General features: G+C 39.4%; 3 long non-coding RNA genes across 5 annotated transcripts in view; 2 read left to right on the forward strand and 1 right to left on the reverse strand.

Moving 5' to 3' along the window:
* Positions 1 to 12,596, forward strand: part of LOC116608146 — a 30,694-nt gene that overhangs the window by 7,600 nt on the left and 10,498 nt on the right. For all 3 annotated transcript variants that reach the window (XR_007312569.1, XR_007312567.1, XR_007312568.1), the window contains exons 3-6: positions 4,659 to 4,780; positions 4,945 to 5,305; positions 7,589 to 7,686; positions 8,528 to 8,590. This is a non-coding gene — a long non-coding RNA (uncharacterized LOC116608146). The remainder of the gene's footprint in view (positions 1 to 4,658; positions 4,781 to 4,944; positions 5,306 to 7,588; positions 7,687 to 8,527; positions 8,591 to 12,596) is intronic.
* On the reverse strand, positions 1,886 to 3,154 carry LOC125570213. The gene is made up of 3 exons (XR_007312570.1): positions 3,059 to 3,154; positions 2,850 to 2,905; positions 1,886 to 2,145 (listed from the first exon to the last, which is right to left on the reverse strand). It is a non-coding gene; the product is annotated as an uncharacterized LOC125570213 (long non-coding RNA).
* On the forward strand, positions 8,597 to 12,205 carry LOC125570214. Its single transcript, XR_007312571.1, has 2 exons — positions 8,597 to 9,734; positions 10,132 to 12,205. It is a non-coding gene; the product is annotated as an uncharacterized LOC125570214 (long non-coding RNA).

Raw genomic sequence — 12,596 nt, forward strand, 5'->3', positions numbered from 1 at the left:
GACTTTAGATTTGAAAAGAGAGATGTTCCTTTGCTCGTAGATGCTTTACAAATGCCTGATACGTTTACATGTGCTAACGGAACGGTTTGTGATGCAGCAGAAGGGCTGTGTGTCGTGCTGAAGCGGACATGATTTCCATATTCGGTAGATCAGTGCCAGAGCTCGGCATGATTTGCAATGAAGTGACTAAATGGATCTAGAATGCTCACCACCACCGTATAACAGAGTGGAACAACTTTATCCTTTCCACCCAATTCATTGCAAACATATACTGATGCAATTCACAACAAAGGTGCAACCATGGATAATTGCTTTGGCTTTGTAGATGGGACAGTTCGTCCAATAACAAGACCAGGATTGAATCAGAGTTGTTTACAACGGACACAAGCGTGTACACGCTTTCAAATACCAGTCTGTTGCATTGCCCAATGGGCTCATCGGCCAACTATTTGGACCAGTAGGTGAGATATTTATCCGTATGTTTTATCAGTGAATGGTATATCAAGTTTAGAAAAAAACACAGCACGAAAAACAAAGAACCCACCCATTCCCTTTTTACAACAACTTTGGAGGGGGTTGGATACAGGGGTGTTTGATGTCCAATCCTCTGTTTTTAGAGGGTAAAGGGTGATTTATGCATTCATAAGTATGCAGTTTACTAATGTTAACTTTTCTTTTTTTAGAGGGAAGGATGCATGATGCAAGAATGTTGGCAGTCTCAGGATTGTATGACAGCTTGGCACAACATGCTTTTTCTCCAGCTGGTCAAGAAATGTGCATCTATGAGGATCCAGCATACCCCCTACACAACCATCTGCAAGCGCCTTTTAGAATGGGTGTACTCAATGGGCCAAGGCAAGACTTCAACGAATCCATTAGTACAGTCCGTATTTCAGTTGAATGGCTTTTTGCTGACATTATAAACTATTTCAAATTTCTTGACTTCAAGAAAAATCTCAAGATTGGACTCAGTCATGTTGGAAAGATGTACATGGTATGTGCCCTTCTGAGAAATGGCTTAACATGCCTTTACCCCAACACAACCTCTGAATATTTTGGAATTGATCCTCCTACACTGGTTGACTATTTCAACTAAAGAAAATAAACAATCAAATTGAGTTTGTATAATGCAGGTAGTACAGTGACAAACTATTTAAACAAGTGATGGGTGGGGCAACAAAACAACACAACAAAAATGTGCACATTACTTTTATAATGGTGCATATGTAATTGTTAACAGTGAAAAATAGAAACATTTGCTGTAAAATATATTATGTTTTATACAAAATGTATTAAAAGATATATAATCTTGTATGATAATAAAAATTTTAACTTTTGTTTTTAAATAAAAATAACATTTTTGTGCAAATCAAGCACAAATAAACACTATACTTTACAGTAGTTCCCCGCGCATAAGAACCTGAATTTTTTCAATTTAGCCTAAATAGTTTTTTTTATAATTCGAGGAAATTTAGGCTACCAAGTTTCTCAAAATAGGTTCTTGTATCTTTTTATTTGACTCAGATGAATAAATTAAATTTGCAAACAATATATTTGACTCAGATGAATAAATTAAATTTGCAAAAAATATGTCTAAATATCACCTTCTCATACAATACAGTGCATTTATTGTAAAACAGGTTAAACTATGCTCTTGTAAAATTTAAAAACTGGAAAGTAAACAGTTTCTTCATGTCATATATCAAATACTTATTTGTTCAACATTTTCCCCATCACTCCTATGAACTGTTGCATCATGAGCATTTGTTGCTGCTGGAGTTGCTGCTGCTGTTGTTGTTGTTGTTGTTGCTGTACCATAGCTTGCATCATTTCTGTATTCTTTTGCTGCAATTGTAGTTGTTGTTGTTGCATTTCCTTTTTCATGTTGAGCTCCTTTTTTCTAAGTTCACTGTTTTTGTCAGCTCTCTCTTTCAAAAACTCAATTGCATCTCCTCCCTTCCTTCTTTGTCGCTTAGGTTTTACATCCACATCACCCTCTCTGAAATCTCTCTTGGAGTGTCAGCAAGGCTTTTCCACGCTTCCGTTCTCCCAGTTGAAGATTTTTTGAACTGGAAGGGGTTGGTAAACAGGACTTCCCTACAGTACATTATGTTGTGGGAGGTCGACCAGTACATGATCACATTGCTGTGTAAAAAAAATTGTTATTGCAACATGCACACCATTATATCCCTGATAGAATGTTTAAATATTGAATAAAAAGCCCTACAGCGAACTTGTGTGACTTTCCAAACACAATCAAATATGACTGAGAAAAATGAAAACAAAGTTTGCAAGACAATAAAGATAGATCTAAATACATATTTAAGCTTTCAATTAATGTGGGCCATGATGATAAGATTTAGATAATTAAATAAAAGCAAAATGTACACTTTTTTGTCCAAACTATCAGTGTTGCACATGAGTGTTGACAACATGAATGCTTGAACCTGTTTTTACAGACATGTAAGAGATTATCCATGTGTATTACTTATAAGTAATACATTACAAGACCAATGTATTTCATTTGTATGAAAATGAAATTATTGACAAATTGAATCAAGGTAAAACAACAAAATCAGAACCCAAAACTTCAGTACATTCACGTATAAATAGAAGTTATTTTCCGATAAAATTAGTCTGGTAAACCCGATAAAAAATTTACTTTACTTAAGTTAATTAAACTTTAAAATATCTTACTTATAAAAAAATGGCTTTTCAAATGGGTATTTTACGCTCCGTTATGTAATAAGCTAAACAGTATAGCCTACGTTAATTAGAAATCCACGAGAAGTTATGACAGAAGAACATAGAAAATACACTATAGATTCAAAGATAATTAGATGTCATACTTTAAAGGTTTGTCCTTTGCATCTCGCACGTTTGATGCCATGGTTGAACACACCTGCTAAGAAAAAAAACGTTCATTTTTAATCAAAAATCGATTCCCTTGACTTCTGTAAAACCTCTACCTCTAAAAAAAGGAATAAACTTAACATACATAATGAAAAAATATTTGGAATACGCTTCCTTTCTATTAAAAGTATCGCTGAATACTCACGTTTTCTACAGCACTTCAAAACTCGATTCGTCGCGTTCCCGCCAAGAAGAGAGAACTTCATGCGCATGCGCTGTTGGGCAAAATGTGAAAAAACACTTCCGGTCGCGTCCTAGACCCGCCGCGTTCTCGGTTCTTAAAGTCCCTACTGTCTCTGGAATACAGCATTGTTTGTTTCGTCCCCGCCATCCAAGGCCATAGCTGTTTCGATGCTTTGGGCACACCGAAAAGCTCAATAACTCGAACCCCTCAAAGAAACCTAAGATAAACAGTCCTTTTAAAACTTGGTAAAATGCCGTAGCCGTGCAAATGCATACCCTTACCTGCCCTCAGCAGTACCAGTTTTTTCTCTGAAGACACATTCTCTCCTCTGAGCTTCACCATTTCCAAGTGAGTAGCAACATCGCGCCGGCATTCACTTAGTGCGCAGAATTCACTTATTGTTTTGCCCTTAACGGTAATAGAACCGCAACCCGTACCCGTGCGCTCGCCAATACCGCACTTAGACATTATTTTCAAAGCGATTACATGCTATATTCTATTTTCTCTAACTACTAGTTGTGTAATGTTTGTGTAATGAGTGCGCATGTGGGCGTTTAGAAGAGAAGACAGGAGCATTTTCCTTCTTGAGGGAGGGGTGGGTGTGGAATAGACGCTGAATTAATGTTTATAAACAAGAGAGGAAATGGATTTTTAGTTCGCTTTTTTCGTAATTACACGATATAAGCGAGCTTTTATTCAGGTATTTGATAATCAGACAGCTAGATACGTCATATATTTAGGTATTATTTTCAAATAACTCGGTTAAGCACTATCTTCAAATAGTCGGTTTCCAAGCGTAATATTTCGAAGAATAATTTAAAAAAAACTTTTTTTACCCAAACGTAGTTTAAAGTAGTTGTCAATGTCTTTTCTGCTTTTTTTAAGGGGAAGGAAATATTGAGACTCGCTACCAGTCCTTTCTCGTCCAAATTGGCAGATCTCTTTCTAGCAAAACTCAAACTTTGGGAATTGTTGAGACATATTCCTTTTCCGAAAATATAGTTGCCCGCGAAGTTCCCCAACTTCAGGACTTTCAGATAATATAAGTAGATTATGATAACACCCTCCGCTACTCGAGATATAGCCGTCGAAAGGGAGCATAGTCGCATGCTGTGTAAATATACGATAAAATAGGTTATATATCTTGGTGATTCATGGTATCAAATTTTGATCCATCCTTTTAAATCTTGCTGCTTTCAAATGTACTTACATAGGTTAGTAATCAGAACAAACGTCGTTTGTTTCAGTCTTTTTTTTAATAAATGCTTTAAAAAATGCTGATTTTCGATTTTGGCAGTTAAAAAAGTGGTGTTTACAAAAATGGTCGCTCAGGGAAAAAAATAATTTTTAAGAAAAATTTATTGGGTCAATCGATCAGCCATATAATGTACTTCATTCAGGCAAAGTAACAAAAATTTGTTTTTTGGGCCAATTTCCAACTTTTCTCGAATCTTACAGACAACGCCTCTTAACAATTTAAAAGTTTTTGAAAATAAATGAACCGATTCAAAAATTGTAAGAAGAGGGACTACAATTGAGCACGTCAAATTGTGTCTTTTAGGAAGACAGATTTAGCAAGTGCGACACTTGCAGCAAGATTAAAGACTCCCTGTGAAGTACAACAGATCCCCGAGAGAGGGCAGCACTCATTGAAAGGCGAAGAGCAAATCATGAATTTGTGAGGTAATCTTCACAGCCAATATTATGGTTACACAAGAGTTAGTAGCCATGTTAGGAGGCTACGAATCAGATACAGCATAGTAACAGCGAAATTCGTCAGCAGTCTGATCCGTCAATCAGCGCTAACTTGAAAACTAACCGCTCCGACTTTTTTTTATCCTTTCCAGAAGCAATTGCTTGTTATGGGCGGTAACTTGCATGTTACTCATGCTTTCTTCCTTGTTAGCGATTGCTCTTCACGCCAAATCTTTATGCTCACATCATTTAAAAGGGAGAGACGAACTTACAGGGAGAGATGTATACTAGGGCACAGGTATCCCAACAACTACTTCATCATGGCCATTGATTGGGTGGACCAAATTAAACGGAACTACCTTTCTCGACTTTCCGCTACAGTACCCTGGATACTGCATACAAGCTGAAGTACATATTGTAGGGGCACTCATTCATGGACGACATCCCCTTTGTTTTGTGGATCTTCAGCAGCTCGAGCATGTTTCCGATCTAACTGCGAACATCGTGTTACAGGTTAGAGTACAACAATGTCAAAGTTTGGTTGCTACTTTGACGTAGATTTTCAGAATGGGCTGTTCAACTTGGGTCAAATGGATGGATTTCATTGATTATATTTGAATTCATTTGTATGAAATAAAGCAACAAGGGGTGAGGCTGGGCAACAAAAGAAGACATGAGACGAAGCTTAATTAAGCAATATTTTGTTGGATAAAATGCCAAAAGATACTAAACTCGTAGCGAGTTATGTCTAATAAGGTATTACCGAATGTCGGACAAAAGATAAATCGAAACTTTTCTCTCATTGAATATACATTACATCAGCTGATTCGGATAGATGTGTCCATGTTCGATCCAACCGTATCTACCAGATTTACCCATTGGCTGTTTTCACCGAGCGGGCCGAGGAATGACCCGGGAGGAGGAGGTCAAACACTAGAAATTGTGAAACTCGTAATGAGCAAAAAATTCGTTGAAATAAATATTCTGAATTGAAAATAAAACAGTAGTTTGACTTTGCTGCTACTCAAATTCGTTCTGAATTGAAAAAAAAAAACAGTAGTTCGACGTTGCTGCTGCTCAATCCCGCCATTATTTGTCATTCTAAGCTGTTTTAGCCGCTGAAAATGTTTCCTGTCGCCTTCTGAATATAAAATAGACAAGGTTGCAAACTCCGACAACCGCCAAATTCCAAGTGCTCATCAACAGTGTTCGTTGAAATAAATATGCTGATTTGAAAATAAAACAGTAGCTTGACGTTGCTGGTGTTGTTTCCCGTCGCCTTCAGTATATTATACAGAAGGCGACGGGAAAAATTCGCAGCGGCTAAAACAGCTTAGAATGGCAAATAATGACGGGTTTGAGTAGCACCAACTTCAAGCTACTGTTTCATTTTCAAATCAGCATATTTATTTCAAAGAGATTTGTTCGCTCATACAAACTCTGTTATAAAACTACACTCGCCGTAAGCCTGGCCTACCTGTGGTCAAACTGTTGCGAAGCAGCCTACCCCGGCTGGGGGAATTTGGCATGGCGTGTATTGTCTTTTTCCCCACGAACGGCCCATCGAGCGTCGCTATCACGAATATTTTCAAATTTAAAGAAAAGATTATCGCCGCTCAAACCGCAAAACGGGGACGAATAGACGATTAAAAGGTATGGTTGGAAAGATAAATATGTGTGCTATGATTCTTGAAGGTTTATTTTGCCGTGCAATTCTGGATTTCGAAACGATCGGTGGATTTGTTAAGCACTGGGTTTTTTTCAATTCAGAACGAATTTTTTGCTCATACAAACTCTGTAAAACCTACACTCGCCGTGAGCCTGGGCTACCTGTGTGGTCACTGTTACTGATGGTGTACCGCATATGGGTCGATAACCCTTTCACTCCTGGGTACTTTTGAGCAAAATTGTAAGAAAAACAGAAAACAGAAACCTCCCCCCTATTTCAAGTCCAACACTACCAGTTAAGCTACTGACCCAAGACGGTATGCCTTGAAGTTTCCAACAATGCACTGCGGTGCCTCTTCTAGCGACGGCACTGCTACAGCCTGTTGCTTACAACAGTTTTGCTTGTAATTTGCTTAAAAATTACAGCTTTTTCACATCTGGAGAGTCCTTAAGACATCATAAAGTCTATTTGGGCATAATTAATGCTGTGCTTATGGATGTTTGCACGCTGAGGTTGATTCAATGGGAAAATTCCTTGTCTGGGCTTCACCAAGTGAGAAAGGAATTTTCTAGTGAATGGCCTCATACTCTCCAATGTGGGCCATCTTTCCTACCCAACCTTATTCAAAAATTGTTTTCAGGCTCATTCTGGGTTCCTTGGACCTGGAAATGTTTTGTTTGGCTTCGGGGCGAAGAGACTTATAAAAAAACTGTTATGATTCTGGGGGAGGAGATTGCCCGCCTGTCTGTCAAGGTGTCTCCAAGACTCCCATGATGCAGTGCGGGCATGCAGAATGGAGGTTCTAGCATTGATTATTGTGACTGATTGCTGTAAAATGGGACCTGACGGAGCGCAATAAAGGTATCTATTTGTGACTTATCTGTGTTTGCTTTTTGTAGTTTGGAATTTTGTGACTTTTGTGGTAAGAAATTTTTCTGAGTTTAAGCATTTGTTTACGAATTGGTCAGAAATCAAGGTTGATATTTTGACAAAAGAGTCAATTCTATTACATTGCTTAGATGCGCTTTTGAAGGTCGTCTATGCCTTGGAGGAAGCTATGAGTATCCGGGTCTGGTGATGTTTAGTTTGCATTTCTGACGTTTTGGAGTTGGGCCTATATTTTACAGGCGTCTCAGGGCGTAATAGTAATGAAAGACATAATACCCAAGGAGTCCAGTCTTCCGCCTTGTCGCTGAGGTCCCGAAAGTCTGTGATTTCCAACGAGGTATGAGACTCTTGTAAATTTCGCGTTTACGTAGAAGGTCTCGCGTTAGTGGCGGTCCGATGTAACAAAACATGTACTTCATGTACTTCATTTTTTAAACGGAGTATTTTACGCACTTACGGCTTCTGTCCTCACTTATCCTACATATTCGGGTACCGAAAACAGAGCGGCCCTTTAGGTAAATTACTCGCGAATGAAGAGCTGGGTGCAGCATGCCAATGGTATTTAGCTGTAAACGGCTAGAAGGGCGTCGCGGGGGGAGGGGGGTTTAAGGGGCAAAACTAGCTAAGTCATCGCTTTCACTATGGTCCAGTGGTTTTCATCAGACTGTGTTCCTTGTTGGGCTCATAGCATATGCTTTTGCGTAACAGCACTTGTACAGTATTCTATTCTAAGGTATTTCTTCTCACCGAGCGTTTTTATTATGGCAGCAAATACGATTTGGGTGTGCTTCGTTTTAATATGGAGGAAAACACCAATTTTCAAAAGCCTCCTGATACTTTTGGGCATAGATACAAATATATCTTTTTCTGTATATTTCCCTCGTATATCTTCGGGCTCCATGTTTTTGCACATAGCGCGATCGTATATTTCGTATATTGATCCTGCAATAGATTCCAGAACACGACAACCGCTACGAGGTGCTCCAAGCGAAAGAATATGCAACTTTGAAAGTAGTGACGCCATTTTATTTTTCAACCGCTCACGAATACCGTATTGCTCGGAGAAGCCTTTGGGCCCTTACCCCGGGGGGACTATCTCTAAAATAATGTGCATATGCTCGTCGGGAAAATGAATTCTATTTATCTGATTGATACATGATGTCCTTGGATTTTTACAGCGAGCGGCTAAGTACAATGACTATGTAGTGACTCCCTTTCTGACAAAAAGGAAATACCAAAAGGTATCCAGAGCGTTTATGTAGTTTTATGTAGCGTTCGTCTGTCCTCTAATAGCTACACAGAAAAAGTTACAGCATGTCATGAACAATACTCGTCACATGTGTCCGCGTCTACTGTGCATCTGTTAGAGGACAGACGCACAAGAAAACGAGAGTCACGCGTTGGTCATCACACCCCAATATTGCCACATAGTATGCGTTATCCATTCTGCGTCCCTTATGAAGGACTGCGCCTTTGAATACATACTTTATCAAAGAGCTTGGCGATGTCAAATCTATGGTAAGATCAATTTTCACGGCGATGAACTCCATGGTTTTAAGCACATAACCAGATTTCTAGGATGCGAAGATATAGCAGTACTTTTTCTGTGGGCGGTTTTAAGGTTGCATTTGTGGCATGTAACTTTGTTTTCCGTGCCTAGAGTTTCTTCGTTCCAAAATTCTTCTACACAATCTTTTGTTTCTATTGCAATCCCTTCGCCTTTCTTAGCAATTTCCGCTGTAATACAATCAACAGCAATCAAAACGAGATCTATTTTTTTATACAACAATCAACTATTTTCTGACAGTTACAATAGAGTTAACAAGAGGGAGCGAGTACCGTAATGATTAGAATAAGTGCCCTCCTTTCAAATAGGCGCCCCCCTTTTACAGCTTTGCCCTTTTACAGCTTTGCTCTCAATTCGTTCAGAAGCTGGTATTTACCGCCGAAATGAAGTAAGCGCTCCCTCTCCAATAATCAACCCCCAAAGACCCAAAAAAATAAGCTTATTTAAATCATTACGGTATCTGAGGCGAAGCGATGGTTGGCCGTGTGCGTGCTTGTATAAAGTTTGCTACGTAACTTGTGCGTCTTTATTAAACATCTATTGTACATAACTACATATTAGAAAGCAAAGGCTTACGACGCAGAATGGCCACAACTCCCTTCTCGACAATCCAGCAGCGACGAAAAGACGGTAAGCACAACTTGGAACACGTTATTGTCATTGTTATCATTAATATTTCTATTATTATTGTTGTTATTATTGTTATCATTATTGTTATCATTATCATCGTTATCGTCGTCGTCATCGTTATTGTTATATTAATAACGTTTTAGGAGGCAAAGGCTTACAACGCAGAATACAACTCTTCAATTGAGGAGGTACTAGCCATTTTGCGTTTTAATACCCTATTGTCAAAACATCGTTCATGTTAATAAGGAAGTCATTTTAATGTAACGATTCATGCCCTATAATATGCTTTAGACTCCACCAATTGATGGTCTATAACAAACCCTACATTCTGATTGATTGAGCCGGTGTACAGCGGAACCGCGTGGTTTTTGTTATTAGAAATAGCTGCTTCGAGCCCCGATTTGAAGAGGGATCTAATTGCCGCAATGTCGCAAAAAAAAGCTAATGCCGCAAACCCCAACGTCTCCCTTTACTTTATGGTTATTTTATCTTAGACCTCATACCACGTGGCAGATGTGTTCCAGCCCAACAGTTTTATCTTTTCTTCCTACATCATGGACATATTATCTTCTTTGGTGTTTTTAGGTGATTACGTCTTCGGCGACGATAGAGCAGTTGACGCGTTACAAAATGTTGTCCGGCACTCTTCTTTTTTCTACTGTGAAATTGCCGGCTTCTTCAGAGTTTGTTCTCGATCTTGGGGACTGGGAAAAAATCAAGCCTAATGCGGAAAAGAAGAATTGTCTCCAAAGAGTGTGGACAGATATTTTATACAAATACGTAAAAACCTGTTGTCCGTTAGCATTCAAATGGCATTCTGTGAAGAGGTTGAATTCTCGACAATATGGCGCAGAGTTTGTCTTTATAGCGAAAGGCTACTGCTCCTTCGATACATGCAATTTAAAATTCAAAGTCTTTATGAAAAGCTCCGATGAAGAAAAACGAAGAATCCACGTTGACCTTGGAGGCTCAGTTCTTCACGACGCCTCTTTGCAAAAGGCTCTCTTTATCAAAGGTTAGACGCGCCAGAAGTTCGCAGAGTCCGGAAAACATCTATCTGTATACTTCCACGAGCAAATCGATGCAATGGAATAGGCTTCTCTTGTAGGGGGTAATTTGACGGGGGTAGGGTCTTGTGATGTTATTAAGCAAATATCTAGTGAGGCAAGGAAAAGTCTCATTTGAGCGAGGATCCCGAAGTCCTTACAACTTCCTAAAGAAAATATGGCTGAGGATGACAAGAGGTCCTAAATCAAAGGGTACATTCATACATTGCCGCCGATCTCCTTACCGTGCACTTACGGACAGAGGGTCAGGTTCGGTTGTGGCACGATCTCTGTACAAAAGATGTCTCTTTTATTGACGCGACGGGCACAGTAATAGCAGATTGGAATGGCCGAAGGGTACTGTACTACGCGCTGATTGTCCGTCATCCTGTTGAGGGAGCCCATCCCTCTGGCAGAGCTCAATACTTCCAAGCATGATGTTCCTACTATCCAGCATTTTCTACATTGCTTTAGGCATGCAGAGATGTTATCTTTGGCGATGGAAATGTGCAAATGCCACGGCATATTAACATGGATCAGGGTAAGGCCACCCTGGTAGCTTTTCCTTAAGGGATAAACAAAAAACCATCCAGAAGTTCTTGGAAAGAAGCTTCCGCTAACCACTGATACAGAGTTGCCGGGCGACGTACGTTTGATGACACCTCATTATTGTTGCGCATATTTTTTGCGAGGGGCACATAATATCTGCAAGAAGATATGTAAAGGCAGGTAGTATAATTTCATGATGTATACAGTTTCCTTTTTAGTGAATGCACGTCTTTGAATGAGTTTACATTGATTCTCGAGGACATTTCTCTTCTGATGACTAATAAAAATCAAAGTAAGCAGATATTGGCGGCTTACGGGCGAGTTAAAAAGATAATTGAGGCCTTAAATTGTAATAACAAAAACAAAGTGCAAGCGGACATCGATGACGCATCACTTAGCGACCTTCCAAGTACATTGATAGAAGATGTAGAACAAGGCGGCCAAAACCCTTTTGTTGCGTATTTTGAAAAACATATCTTCCAGAAAGACAACAATGTACAGAAGAGCAATAGGAACAACAACCCTTGTTATGCACCAGAATTGCTAGCATTTATAAAATCGAAGTTGCATTTAGCACCCTTGTTGAGCGCCTTTCCTGCTGAATACATTGTATAGGAAACAGCCCATTATAAGCTATGTTCCTGTCCTCAGAAAAAGTCTCCAATGGCCACCAATGGTCAAATAGAAAATTACATGAAACTTATAAAATATAACGATTTTTTTTACCAGTTTGTCGCCGAGCGGAGAGCTCACATCAGGGGTCGCGCTCGAGTATTTGGCGCAACTCTCCACAGGGCTTTAAAATCTAAGAAAGCGCTAACCCTTCCAAGAAAATGCAAGATACGCCACGGGGATGTCTCTGAATTTCCTGGATCGACGGAATCATGGGCCAAAATACCCAAGACATTGCAATCGCCCGATAAGAAGCATGGGGTCTATCAGCAACCTCCAAAATTCTCTGTTCCTGAATACCCTGAGAAGAACTCCAAGACAATGAAGAACAAAAAAATAGATTTTAACCAAAAGGAACCAAATTAAGCAAGCATGTACCGCAACTTACAAAACGAAAACAACAAAAGGGACATGTAAACAGGACAGAACACCAAACTTCTTCAAGCCACAAAGTCGAAGGCCCGGCAGGTATTTTGGTCACAGGAATATCGAAGTCGTCTAACAATTGCTGGCTTGATGCGCTTCTACAGTTTCTTTCATATTCTTCTTCTTTTAAAGGAAATAGTGCCGCTGTAGACCTGCCCTACACTACATCTCTTGGAACGACAATTGGTTACCTGAATAGTATTCCTGGAAATCCGATCGATCCAACAAAGCTATTAGACCTGCTCGGGTTTGATGGCTTTACAAAAGGACAGCAACATGGCTCGAGGCTTTCACGGCAATTATGGTCAAGTTAAGAGATGAGAAAAGCAGTTCTGCGAGAGACTTTGAAGGAGATCT

This window comes from Nematostella vectensis, chromosome 8 (genome assembly GCF_932526225.1).
Source record: "Nematostella vectensis chromosome 8, jaNemVect1.1, whole genome shotgun sequence".
Lineage (NCBI taxonomy): Eukaryota > Metazoa > Cnidaria > Anthozoa > Actiniaria > Edwardsiidae > Nematostella > Nematostella vectensis.